We start from the raw sequence: 13,801 nt of genomic DNA, 5'->3' as shown, positions 1-13,801 counted from the left end.
CCAGTAGTCATGTATGGATGTGAGAGTTGGACTATAAAGAAAGCTGAGCACTGAAGAATTGATGCTTTTGAACTGTGGTGTTGGGGAAGACTCTTGAGAGTCCTTTGGACAGCAATGAGATCCAACCAGTACATCCTAAAGGAAATCAGTCCTGAATATTCATTGGAAGGGCTGATGCTGAAGCTGAAACTCCAATACTTTGGCCACCTGATGCGAAGAACTGACTCATTTGAAAAGACCCTGATGCTGGGAAAAATTGAAGGTGGGAGGAGAAGGGGACGATGGAGGATGAGATCGTTGAATGGCATTACTGCCTCAACAGACATTAGTTTGAGTAAACTCCGGGAATTGGTGATGGACAGGGAGGCCTGGCGTGCTGCAGTCCATGGGGTCGCAAAGAGTCGGATATGACTGAGTGACTGAACTGAACTGAGTCTCCTCCACAACCCCATCTTTCATCTGTGCACAAGGTATCGGTATTCTCAGCATCAGTCCGTCCCCTCAGCCTCAGACACCTCCAGGAATGACAGCCTGGCCCTTCATCACTCTGTGTCTCAGCAAACGAACAGAACCCCTTTTTCCCGGTCCCCCAGAGCACCTGCGCAGCTCTCAGCATCCACAGCATCCCCAAGGCTCATCCCTTCTCCTACCTTTCATGCTCGTGGCATGGCCTGAGTTCAGGTCAGGTGTGTGCGCGCAGAGGGTCTCCCGGTAGCCTCCCTGCCTCAGCCCCTTCCCACTTGGCCCTCTCCTGACCCTCAGGATACTACCCCGCTCGAGACCTTGCACCTGTGTGCGAGGAGGTCACAAAGGCACGGAATCAACGATGCCCCCAAAGGCCAAGGCTCTCCAGCGGGCCTCCTACCCCCACTCCTGCTACACACCGTGTTCAGATCACACACGCTCTGCTGACCTTGTGTTTCCCTGTGTCCACAACCCTCCCCGGAGTTATCCTGGTCGCTCTTCAAAGCCAACTCTGGAGCCGCCTCCTCTGATTCTCGAGTCCTCCAAGCCCATCCCGTCCCCTTCTCCCCAAAGCACTTTGTTCCCAGAGCCGTTCCTTATCAAAACTGAAACAGTCCTACCAAACAGCATCACAGCCAAATGTATTTGTGTCTCTCTTCCCCAACAAAATGTCAATCAAGCATGGCTCTCCTTCAGCTTTGGTTTCAGGACCCCGAGCAAAGGCTCTTCTCCAGAAAATGCTCAGTGAGCATCTCTTGATTCTAAACTTCAGCAGAAAGGACTGTCTAGGGTCCTGTCTGTTGTAGTTGTTGCACACAGGGATGGCCAGCCCAGGACTGTCCCAGTTTGCTCCAGTTACCCAGGCGTCCTTTTTGGTTAGGTCCCCTTTCATTCCTGCAAGGACTTCTGTTTAAATAATGAATTCTATGTTCACCTGAATCATAAGACCCGAGCTGTGATCATTTATCTTGAAATCTTACAGAAGATCCGTTTATAAAGAGTTTGGACATTGGACTGCCTAGAAGTGAGGTGATGAGTAGGCGCCCTCCTGACTTCTACTCCCGTATGTAACAAAGTTCCAGGATTCTGTGGTTTCCGGAAGTATCCTTGAGAGGAGCCCTAATAAAAATGCAGCCGCTTTAATTTCCTCTGCCTGGGAACAGGAGGCAACCCAGGTGGTTTTCTGTAAACTCTGATAAAATGAGAAATAAGAATGCCAGGATCTACGTGCTTCTGTGCTGACCACAGGGAACCTGCCTGGAAAAGAAAGGTTGGGGTGGGGGGAATGGAGGGACTCGGGCGGGACAGGAGCAGGGCAAACACCCGGAACCAACGATGCCCCGGAAGGCAGGGGTGGGAGGCTGGCTGCTATAAACCTGTCAAGGAGAAGAAGGATGAAGGGCCAAGGTGTGGACAGTTGGGAGGCAACAGGGGACCTGCAGACATAGTTCTGGGTGAGAGGAGGCCCAAGGAGGAGATTCAGACGATTCTGAACTTCTATCGGGTTAGACACAACATCACAGTGACACACAGCATCGATCTTGTGAAAGGTCACCCTCCTCACGCACGGGCAGGCTCAAGACCTTCCTTTTTGCTCCAAGTTAAGCCAGCTTTCCTCTCCTACCTAGAAACAAACCAGCCTGGACCCCTCAGGTCCCTCTGCACTCATCCCTCTCTTGTCCTGTCTTCCAAGCCAACATCCCCCTGACCCCACCAGCCAGTGCGGCAAGTCCTGGGCCTGCTCATCACCCCATGGACACTTCTGCAAGGCTCACCGGGGACCAGCATGTCCTGTGTCTGGGGGCCACCTTGGTCCTACCCCCGCTGGCCTCTCCTGCCAGCAAGGACAGTGGGCTCTGCTCACAGTCACCCTCCAAACACACATCCTGGCTCCCACCCTCCACGTCTCCCATTCTCTGTGGCCCCCTCTGGCCCCTAGGTCCCACCTCCCTCACCAGCTCTGCCTGCACTGGCCGTGTAGGAAATGCCCATGTCCTGAGATGTGTCTAACTGCACTCACGCTTGCTAGACGACCTTTGCTCCCGCATCTCAGTCACCACTGTCGAGCTGATGACACCATTTATATCCCCCACCCATCACGTTCCAGATCCGAAAATGTAACTGCCTCCTCGGCATGGGGCTTGTTGTGGACAGGGCCCCCGCCAGAGACCCAGAGACGAAGCCAAGGACGATCAGCACCCTCACCTCTCCAGCTGGACCCTTCACACCTCCCCCTCCCCAACCCGGTCATCGTGCCCCACGACTCTGCTCTCTGGACCTGTCTCCTCTGTCTACCCCAGTGAGTCCTTGATTCCTCATCAATAGGACAAGCCGACGGGCCCCCGGCAAGAGGAAGGAAGGGCCAGAGTGATTGAAGAGACCAAGGAAGGCAGGACGGCTAGTCTGCAGGTGTCGAACTCGTGGAGATCCTCAAGGGTGGGCTGAGGTCCTCAGGCTGGGGGGGGGAGGGCCTCTCGTGACCTCCCGAGACCCTGCACAGGGACCTGAGACTTCCTGCTCATCAGCATCGGTGGCAGAAGGGAGGCCGGGCACTGAGCTGCTCTTCAATTAGGTTTCCTGCTCCTTAGGGGCTCTCCAAAGAGGAGGGATTGAAGTGACGGACTTGACTGCGCCCCCCAAGCCCCGCTTCCCACTGCCCTCCAGCCACCCGGCAGTCGGCTGTCATGTCCCTGCTGCTCTGGGAAGCCACGGGGCAAAGGGCAGTTGGCTGTGTTTTTGGTTCCCTGGGTTCTGACGTGGTTTGAGTGCCGTGCTCTCCCTAGGAAGGCCTGGGAAAAAGGCAGTTTCCCTGCCCTGGCCGATCCTGAGTCCTTTCTTGGGATGATGGGTTGTTGCTATTAACACGGTCACCACAGACGAGGCGGCGACAACCCCCACTGCATTTTGTCTCACCCGCCGGCTTCCTGTCGTCTGGGAATGCAGGCCTCCTATTTATAATCGCATGGGTTCATTCCGGAGTCGAGGCTGAGCCCCCACTCCACCAGGGAGGGACATGAGGACACCACTACTTAGAGATTGGGGCGTAAGGGTACGTTCCTGCCACCTGGCAGGTCCCTTGTCCCCTGGGAACCCCCAGGATACAAAGGACAGAGAGATTGTGTGAAAGTTCCAGTGTGGCCTCCAGACCCTCAGTTCACCCTTTTCCCCAAGCCTCCGTTGGTTGAAGGGAGCACATGCCCGTGGTAATGGCCATGCTCATTGGAGATGGATGAGCCAAGCACCACTTTTAGGGGAAGAGACTGAGGGACAGGAGGTCAAACAACCTGCTGGGGTCACGGTTAGTCAGTGATGGGGCTGGGCTGTGAGCCCCCCTGACAAACCCGCTTCAGCAGACCCTGGGGTCCATCAGCGACACTGCCCCCTCCCACTCCTGCTCTGAGCCCTGAGCCTGGTGATTAATACCAGAGAACCTGGCCCCCAGTCCCCCGGGCTTCCAAGGGCTGGCCAACACAGATCTCTAGATGTTTAATGAGCTCTGCTCTAAGTCACTGCCCACGGATGTAGGTTCCTCTTCAATATCCACGGGTGATTTCCTTATTTAATGAGGATGTACAGAGTGTCCAGGGTGCAAGCCTGGGATCTGCTAAGTGAGGGCCCCTTATTGTGGGGAACAAGGCTGGTTTTGGCTCGCCCCGCTCCTGCCCTGACGCTCACACCTGCTCAGGATTCCCCCAGAGCAGGAGTCGAACAGCAGCCTTGGACTGAAGGGTGAGTTCTCCATGCAGGGCTTGTAACCCTTCTTGTGCTCCGGGTGCCTTTGGCACTTCTAAGGAAACCTGCAGATCCCTTCTAACAATAACATTTTAAAGTGGAAATAAAAGATGGCAAAGAAAACTGATGATGTTGAAACACAGTTATCAAAAATAGTTAGAATACACACGTGCAATGTGAAAGTATATGTGACTTTTTGTTTGTGTATTAAATAGCAAAACCGAGTGGACCACCAGAATTTTGACTCAGTGATGAGGGAAAAAACCCACCCTTTTGTGGTACTGCAACTATCCTGATGGGAGAGGAACATGTCCACACTTTTAAGCGGTGGATGAAGTCACAGAAATTGTTCCTCCTATTGTGGTTTGCTATCTGTACTCACAAAGGAATCAAATGATAACGCTCGGGAAGATGTCTGTGAAGACAAAGGTCTCCCATCCGAGTTCACGGACCCTCTGGAACTCCACCTGCAGACTTTTTGAGCCCCAGGTAAAGAGCTGGTGATGGGAGGAGGCAAGGGTTCGGGAAACTGCAGGGAGCGCCTGTCTGCACTTGGAGGCAGACCTCACGTCCAGAGAGCCCTGTGGTCCTGGCGGTCCTGGGAATCAGCCTCAAAGAATCTTCCCAGATGCTCTGACGCTCAAATAAAGCTGCTTCTATTTTCTCCCAGGACACCCTCAAGTGCTCCGGGAGATTTTCTCAAGCATTCCCAATAGCCAAACCCATTATTACTAATTTATTAGCGAAATTTCCGATGAGACAGGCTGCCGACAGCTTGACAGGATCCGCTGACCTGGGTGGACGCTGTAGGACACAGCCCCTGGAGGTGGGTGGGAGTTAGAGGTGGCAGCCTGGTTGATGGGGTCTCAGGTCCAAATTGCAAGGCTGCCCAGCAGCCCGAGTGGTTCCCAGAGCTGGCCCAGGGCTGAGAGTGATCTGGGGGTCTTGCATCAGGGACCGCAGTGGTGAGGGGGAGCCAGCTTCCAAGAGCTGCGGCAGGTGGGGTGGGGCCATCAGGCGCCCAAGGGGGACCGTTGCTGGAAGCAGGGGGTCAGTGCTTTAAGGCAGTTAGTTGGCAGGAAATTGAGCCAAGTGTCCACCACCCACAACCTGTGCTCCAAGATCCTCCACCAGAGAAGCAAGTAGGACGCTGGGAGCCTCTGCTCAGTGGCCTCAGCCTCTGGTCCAGGGGCGTCTTTGAGAATCAGAGGCAAGAGTGGACTTTCACCTGGAAAGATCCAGAAACCATTCCCATTCTGCACAAGTTTCAGGAGCTTCCAGGGCCCTCTGACCTGAGCCCGCCTGTCCCCAGTCTCAGACTGGAGACCCACAGGGACGCCCCGCAGCCATGGGCTGCCAGGCTGAGGGCCGGTCACATTCCCGCAGGACACAGAGGCAGACAGCCAAGCCACGGGAAACTGGTCAAGACTGTCCCAGGCCTGGCTCTGGAAAAGGCCACTCTTCTTGGTGTCCTTGGGGGAGGCGAACGGTCACAGACACCATCCATCTTCCTTGCTGTAGTGGGGACACTGCCTTCCTGCCCCAAGCGGGGCTCCCCAAGAGCCAGCCCTGTTATTTCAGGCTTTGTGTCTACACGAGCAATAAATGCAGAGAGCCTGGGCCTGGGCAACTTAATTGGTACCATCATGGCTTTAATTCTAAGCTGCTTCATGCCAGCGCCAGCCCAGAACTAGCCTTTGTGATTTCCACTTGGATGGAGGCCTCTGTAGGGAGGGCCATCCTCATGCGGAAAGGGGCAGTGTGTGTCCTGGGCTGAAGGTCCAGCAGGTGAAGCTGCTGCTCGAACGGGCTTCTCAGTGTAAAAGCCCTTGCCCCAGGCACCCAGGTCTCAGCTGGAACGGTTGCGCGTGAACACGGGTGCTCCTGGCACCCCAGGGGAACAGGAGGCCTGGAGGACCTGCCTGATGGTGCTAGTTGTGTCTGTTCTCCAGCGATGGATGGGCGAGGAGAACACTGGGAATCTAACCCACTGATTAGGGGATGCTTACTAATGAGGTTGGACCCCCCAGGTGCTAGGGGTGAAGAACCTGACTGCCAATGCAGGAGACTTAAGAGACACAGGTTCAATCCCTGGGTCAAGAGGATCCCCTGGAGGAAGGCATAGCAACGCATTCCAGTGTTCTTGCCTGGGAAATCCCATGGACAAAGGAGCCTGGTGGGCTACAGTTCATGAGGTCGTAAAGAGTCAGACATGACTGAAACATCTTAGCATACTACACACATTAATGAGGTTGGTGGAAGGCTACCAGGGTGGGGGGGAGGTCAGTGAGGGTCAGCAGACGGAGCACCAGTTAGTGGACAACACTCATCTGTGCTCCCATCTTCTGGAAACTAGATTTGAGTCACAAGACCATTGTCTGTGCAGTGCTGTTCAGTAACCCCTCTGCCCACCTTGTGCTGGTTAAGGGACGGGGGCTCGTGTGCTGGAGTCCAAGGGTGACAGCGTGTGACAGAGCCACATGGAACACTCTGCGGAGCTGACACAGCACACAGCTCACCTCCCCCCAGCTCAGACTCTGATGGAGAAAGTGCCAGGGCCACCTGACCACTGACTGACCAGGCGTCGGGGACAAGCCTTGTGGATGCTGGGGGCCACGCCCAGCCTCCCCTCCTGGTAGATCCAAGGTGTGAGCCTGGCGAGCCATCACCTTTCAGCCCTGCTTTTCTCACCCATCACGTGTAGGATGGCCTGGGCCACCTCTAGGACCCACGGATCCCTGCACTGGCAGGCCGAGGAGAAGCCCTGCCTCCCAACTCCCTCAACAAGGTGCGTCCCTCCCCCCAGCCCCCGTCCCTCAGGAAAGTAAAATTCTCAAGGTCAAACGCTTTTCCCACTTGTGCGAACATGTGGGAGGGGTGGGAACAGTCGCTCCCAACTCCTCTAAAGGCTGCAGGAGCTAAATAAAGACTTCTGATCATCAGCCCAGGACAACCTATCATCATGCTCCGCGGACAAATTGTACCGCATGTCAGAGCACACGGGCGGCGCACGCTAATTCACCAGTCAGGACCCAGAAAATTGTAGAGTACCGGCACCTCTGCCGCTCCTCTCGTCCTGCCAGGCCAGCCCGCCCTCCATCTGCTTAAAGGGACATGCCTGCCAAAGAGAGGCCCTGGATGGAGGCCGTGGTTTAAAAAAAGCACTTTGTGAAGACCCCAGTTGAATAGGCACATTTCCGTGACATTTATACGTAAATAACCAAAAGAGGAAAACGGTATTTTCCTTGCCTGGTCTCCTGGGGTTCCCCAGCATTCTAGAGGTTGTTGCCTAAATGTGACCACAAAACCCCTAAGTTCATGTAGTGAACACAGGACTGACTGAGAAGAGACAAGAAACTGACCGGAGGCCTGATGGCTGGAAAAGAAACTGACCCAACAGACAAATCCAAGACTTGCAAGCTCCCTGGCTCTCCTAATGGTGGTGGTGGGGGGAGGGCATCCTGCCCATGGGAGGGGTTTTCATCATGTTATGTAGTTATTTAGAATCACCAGGGCAGGATGGCCACAAAAAGCAGACCGACTTTTTGCCAGTTTACTGTTATTGTTGAAATCTCGGTGGGCAATGTATCACTCGCTGCCCGCTGCTTAGATTGTTTAGCCCCATACACACTGGTCAGTGTAAATGTGCCTGAGTATAATAGCCTGAGGGGTCACAGGGGGTGTCCTCCAGCCTGGGATGTCCTGATGGGAAAGTGCTTGTAAAGGCCTGCAGGCAGGAGAGGCCATGGGGGTTTCTGAACCTGTCTCCTCAACCAGGCTCATAGCACTGGGGTCCCCTCCACCTATGAGGCCGGCACCCTCGGGGCGCCCAGAGCCCTCCTCATAGGCTGATTTCTACTTTCCTGCCTGTGTTTCTCCCTCTAGGATCGTCCACCAGACCCGGTGCTTTACTCCTTCCGCAGAGTCACTAACCCACTGCGATGCTCAGCTGCATGGTTTCCAGTCTCACCGTTACAACTGGAAAGAACGCAAGTGCAGAGACTGGCAGATGGTATTAAATGCTGGCTTCCTGGAGGTCACAGCCCAGCTTGGCTGAGGACCGCCCCACCCCATATTCTTCTCAGCTCAGATCAGGACACCCAGCCAGTCAGGCACCCCGACCCCAAGCTCAGACGCTTGTCTGGAGGCCCCCAGATGGTCTCTTGGCCAAGGTCCCCCAAGGAGAAGGGCCCCAGACCCTGTTTTGAGGGTGGTGTGGAGAGAAGGAAAGGCAGACACCTTGTTCTGCATCCTTCCTCCTGCATGGGGGCTGCGGGACCCTGGGCGTTCACGGCGTTACGTGAACCTCACTTTGCTCAGTGGTGACATGGGGGACATGGCCTCTCTCGTGGATGTGAGCTCCGGACCACAGACAGTGCTCAGGGCACACAGCCGGGATGTAATTTTCCAGTCATTCCTAGCTATCTCCCCACAATCAGAAGGGCACTTAGAATGATACCGATGATAAATGACATAAGACCCTAATTCCCTCAAGTCGTGGCCTGGGGAACGGGGTCAGAGGGTGCTGGGCAGGGTCATTCCTGGAGGCCGCCTGGAGGCTCTGTGCAGGTCGGGGCCCTGCGGTCAGCACCAGGCTCATCTGCCTCTGTCCTCCTGCTGTCCTTGCCCTGCGTGGGGCTCCCTGAGCCTTGGGCATGGCCATGGCCACCTCCCGTCTCAGTGGCTGTGCTGAGAACGCCCCTAACTTGCCAGGGTGAACTGGACTCAGAAGGGGGGTGCTGAAGGGCACCTATGGGGTCCCCCAGGCCACGTCATTCCTCCTTTTGTTGGCTGGGCCCCATGCCCCTCCTCGAGCAGCACACCAGCTGGGGTGCGGCCCCTCTAATTGTTACCCGGGCTGCCAGGCGCAGGCCCCACCACCGCCCGGAGTGTGACAGCAGGGGCAGCAGGGGGCCGCGCAGAAAAGGCCAGGTTAGTCCTGTGATTGCTGTCACCCGTCTCCAGTGGGGTGGGCAGGCAGGGAGCTCTGGCTCCCTCTGCCGGGCAGGCTGCAGGCAGGGGTACCTGGGGTACCCTCTCCTGGTGATGGCATAGCCCAGAGCATAGGATCCCAGTGGACCCTGGCTCTGCCCAGAGTTTGGGGGTCGGCCCAGCCCTCCTCGGGTCTCCCCACAAGTGGACACATGCACTGCCCGGGTTGGGCGCTTGTGACCTGCAGACCACCCTCAAGCACAGGACGGGGGCAAAGGCTCTCCACCATCACACCCGCCCCCCCGTCCTCGGGCAGAGGCAAGAGGAACGTGGGCTGGAGAGTGACCTGGAGAAAGTGAGTCTAACTCTGTCACCTGCTGAACTACTTCCCACGGTTCCCACAGTTGTCGCCCACAGTCCTCTCCCCAGTGTACATAGCCCGCCACCCAACTCCCAGTATACATGGCCCACCGCCTGCCTCCCACTGTACACAGCCCACTGCCAGCCTCCAGGCTCTGCCCGGTTCACCCTTTCTCCAGCTCATCCCAGGACAGGCTCCTTCCTGCCACCAGGCTCACGGTCACTGAAGAACCCCCCGTCCCCATTGCATCACACTATTTTATTCACATTCCTGGTATTTCCGTCACTCACTCTCTGCTACGATGAAGGTAAATGCCAAGAGAGAAGAAACCCCTTTCCGTTACTCAGGATGAGTGCAGAGCCGGCACGTGGAGACTGAATAGATAGACAGTGACAGGCTTGTCACTGAAGCAGGAAGCGCAAGGCACTCAGGTGAACAGTGGGGTCATGGACCCGCCCCCACTGAAAGCTTTTAGAAACAGTGGGTGTCCTTCCCGTGGGTCAGGGTCTGGGCTAACGTCCCACATTGCCTTCCACGTGCCCCAGGCCAGGTCCCCACACCCCGCAGACCAGGACCACACGTCATTTCTTTGGAGGACAAGCCAGAAGGGCCCTCAGATGACTCGCTGTCTCTTCTGGGCTGCTTCTCCATCAGGTGTTCATGCTGCTCACGGGTCAGAGCTCCGAGCATGTGGCCCATGTGTGGGTCTCTGTGGCTGATAGGACTGTCCCCTGCAGCAGGCAGGCCTAGTGGACACTGCGCCAAGGGTGGCTGGTCCTAGAAGGGGGATAGGAATGGACCCTCCATACACACCTTCATCTGATGAAGACATTAAAGTAATATACCGGTGCATTGTTTAGGTTAAAGAAAGTGCATGTGCAATTGTCATTATTTTGGTGACACAGGGGAAGGAGGGTAGGTGGGAAGGACTGGGTGGGTCGTGGGGAAATGGAGTGTTTTTCAGTTCTGCTCGTGTCCCCTCCCAGATTAACGTGAGATCACAGAAGCCACCACCCCGGCGAATCTGCCAGTCTCTTAAGGTGAGAAGTCAACCTGACGTTGCTATAGGAACCAGATTCCTCCCGGCGCCATGGCAACCGACTCCAGAGAGTGTTGGGCACACAGTCTGCTCTCACTCCACCTCAGAGCTGGGAAGAGGGCAGTGGAGGTAGGAGAAGGAGGAGTGGGCGGGTCCTTCCTAAACCAGTGAGCGGCCAGCTCAGCTCAGTGAGGCTCCGTTTGAACTGAGACGATCACGGAAGGTGAGCGCTTCCATCAGAATGGTCCAGAGACACTGGACTCTCAGACTTCTGGGACCTGTCCTTGGATTTCCACATTGTAAACCGTCTGTTGAAATCACAGCAAGGTGTCACTGAGGAAGGTTTCCTCCTTAGGCAAAGAAAACAACCAGCCAACCAACAAAACAAACCCAGAAACTCACCGTGGGCCATTCTGAGGCCAGAGACCATTTCCTTCTGAATTTCCATCATGAGATTCTAAGTGACAGTTAACTGCCTCCATCCCGTCCCCAAATATGAGCAGCTGAAAATGGATAGAAAAGAAACCGCAGGCCTTGCTTCCTTAGAGACTTAACAACCTGGATCAAGTTACCTGGTCAGGTGATGGAGCTGTCCTGCCACCGGAGCTAATAGCCTGTAATTTAATTCCATGAACGTCAACAGTACAGCCCAAGGTTGTAGGTAAGAGAGTCAGCACCTGGCATGTGCCTACCACGTGCTATGGGTTCACGGTTGCTGGCCTTCTACACCATCAAGTCACAGGCTCAGTAAAACCTCCTGATGCCCTGCTGTTGACCTAAAGCAGCGGCTCTCCCAGCATGACGTGGACCAGCACTTCAGCATCACCAGGAGCTTGTCAGGAATGCAGAATCCCAGGCCTCCCCCCAAGACTATCCCCATCAGAAACAAGATGAGGCCTGGTCTGTCCTGGCAATCTCCTCACCACCTCCTGCTCAGCCCATGTTGAGAACTTCTGACCTCAAGGCCACCTCACCTTGACGCAGCAGACCCAACCGGCACCCAAGGCTGCTTCTTACAGCACAGCTCCTAGCCTATGGGCAACGAATGCTCTGGTTTCTTTTCTCTTTAAATGCAATCGTTAATCAGTCCCCTTCCATTTCTATTTCTTGAGCCTGAACACAGAAGTCTGCATTTCTAATAATAAATTTATCTCATTAGTTTTGGTCCAGAACATTTACTCAAGCTATTGAATGTATTTTTATGTCATACAGAAAATGTGATATTATGCATTTATATTTTCCTTTTAAATTTTGTTATTACGCTGTCCATATGTTTTATATTCTACTATTAATGTAAAATGAGCATCTTGACTTGTAAGCTTTAAAAACATATTTTTATTAGCTCATCACATGAATTATAACACCATTTATTTAAACACTCCCCCTTTGATCTTAAGTTATTTTCAATTTTTTTGCTGTTATACATAATGCTGTAATGAACATCATTGCACATAAATATAAATCTTTGCATAATTATTTTCCAGCTTAGATTCCTAGGAGGAAAACTATTGGTAAAAGCATAGGAATATTTCAAAGGCCTTAATCAGTTCAGTTCAGTTCAGTCGCTCAGTCGTGTCCGACTCTTTGCGACCCCATGAATCGCAGCATGCCAGGCCTCCCTGTCCATCACCAACTCCCGGAATTTACCTAAACTCATGTCCATTGGAGAAGGCAATGGCACCCCACTTCAGTACTCTTGCCTGGAAAATCCCATGGACGGAGGAGCCTGGTGGGCTGCAGTCCATGGGGTCACTAAGAGTTGGACATGACTGAGCGACTTCACTTTCACTTTTCATTTTCATGCATTGGAGAAGGAAATGGCAACCCACTCCAGTGTTCTTGCCTGGAGAATCCCAGGGACAGGGGAGCCTAGTGGGCTGCCGTCTATGGGGTTGCACAGAGTCGGACACGACTGAAGCGACTTAGCAGCAGCAGCAGCATGTCCATCGAGTCGGTGATGCCATCCAGCCATCTCATCCTCTGTTGTCCCCTTCTCCTCCCGCCCCCAATCCTTCCCAGCACCAGGGTCTTTTCCAATGAGTCAACTCTTCTCATGAGGTGGCCAAAGTATTGGAGTTTCAGCTTCAACATCAGTCCTTCCAATGAACACCCAGGGCTGATCTCCTTTAGGATGGACTAATTGGATCTCCTTGCAGTCCAAGGAACTCTCAAGAGTCTTCTCCAACACCACAGTTCAAAAGCATCAATTCTTTGGCGCTCAGCTTTCTTCACAGTCCATCTCTCACATCCATACATGACTACTGGAAAAACCATAGCCTTGACTAGATGGACCTTTGTTGGCAAAGTAATGTCTCTGCTTTTTAACATGCTGTCTAGTTTGGTCATAACTTTCCTTCCAAGGAGTAAGCGTTTTTTAATTTCATGGCTGCAATCACCATCTGCAGTGATTTTGGAGCCCCCCAAAATAAAGTCTGACACTGTTTCCCCATCTATTTCCCATTAAGTGATGGGACCAGATGCCATGAACTTAGTTTTCTGAATGTTGAACTTTAAGCCAACTTTTTCACTCTCCTCTCTCACTTTCATCAAGAGGCTTTTTATGTATTACCAAACTGTTTCCAGAAAGGTTATAAATTTTCCTATTTCTACCATAGTGTATAAGAGCTCATGTCACCAAAAGTTTTGCTAATATCTTGTTTTTCAAATAAATCTTTGTTAATATAATAAGTGAAAAATGGTATCTTGTTTTAACATGCATTTCTTTTTTTACCAGTGAAGCTGATTTTTAAAATATATGTGTTGACGAACGTGCAGTTTACCTTTGTAAATGAATCTGTTTATGCCCTCTGTCCAGTTTTCTAATGGAGGGATAAATGTTTATGTTACTGATTTCTAAAGCTCTCCTTCTAAAACAGAAATATTAAATATGCTCTATCATCTTTTAAAAAATAAATATTTTCTCAGTTTGTTTTTGTCTTCTTAAGTTTTCTGTCATTTTTCTGTGTGTAAAAGTTTTATATTTTTATGAATTGAATCTTCTAATTTTTTACTTTGTGTTTTCTCCTATTACTTTGGTATTTTAGAAGTCCTCTCTAATTGTGAGATCAGTTAATTATTCACTTTCTCCTAATTTTGATGGATGATTATTATTTTACATGTATTAGTAACTCCTTAATCCATAGTCATTGGTTTTGGCTAAATGCATAAGATAGGCGTTTGTGTGCGCACTCAGTCGCTTCAGTCGTGTCTGACTCTTTGCAACCCCGTGGACTAGCCCACCAGGCTCCTCTGTCCAGGGAATTTTCCAGACA

General features: G+C 52.8%; 1 protein-coding gene and 1 long non-coding RNA gene across 3 annotated transcripts in view; one reads left to right on the top strand and one right to left on the bottom strand.

Annotated features, from left to right (window-relative positions):
* The window catches only part of CACNA1C (calcium voltage-gated channel subunit alpha1 C), a 384,443-nt gene that overhangs the window by 165,120 nt on the left and 205,522 nt on the right, over window positions 1-13,801 (bottom strand). The window lies entirely within an intron of this gene.
* LOC145545436 (uncharacterized) lies at window positions 9,133-11,684 on the top strand. Its single transcript, XR_014082080.1, has 2 exons — window positions 9,133-9,484; window positions 10,477-11,684. It is a non-coding gene; the product is annotated as an uncharacterized LOC145545436 (long non-coding RNA).

This window comes from Giraffa tippelskirchi, chromosome 4 (genome assembly GCF_054371585.1).
Source record: "Giraffa tippelskirchi isolate mGirTip1 chromosome 4, T2T-mGirTip1v1.2.pri, whole genome shotgun sequence".
Taxonomy (NCBI): Eukaryota; Metazoa; Chordata; class Mammalia; order Artiodactyla; family Giraffidae; genus Giraffa; species Giraffa tippelskirchi.
The sequence above is the reverse complement of the archived record's forward strand: the minus strand, read 5'-3'. Positions and strand labels throughout refer to the sequence as shown.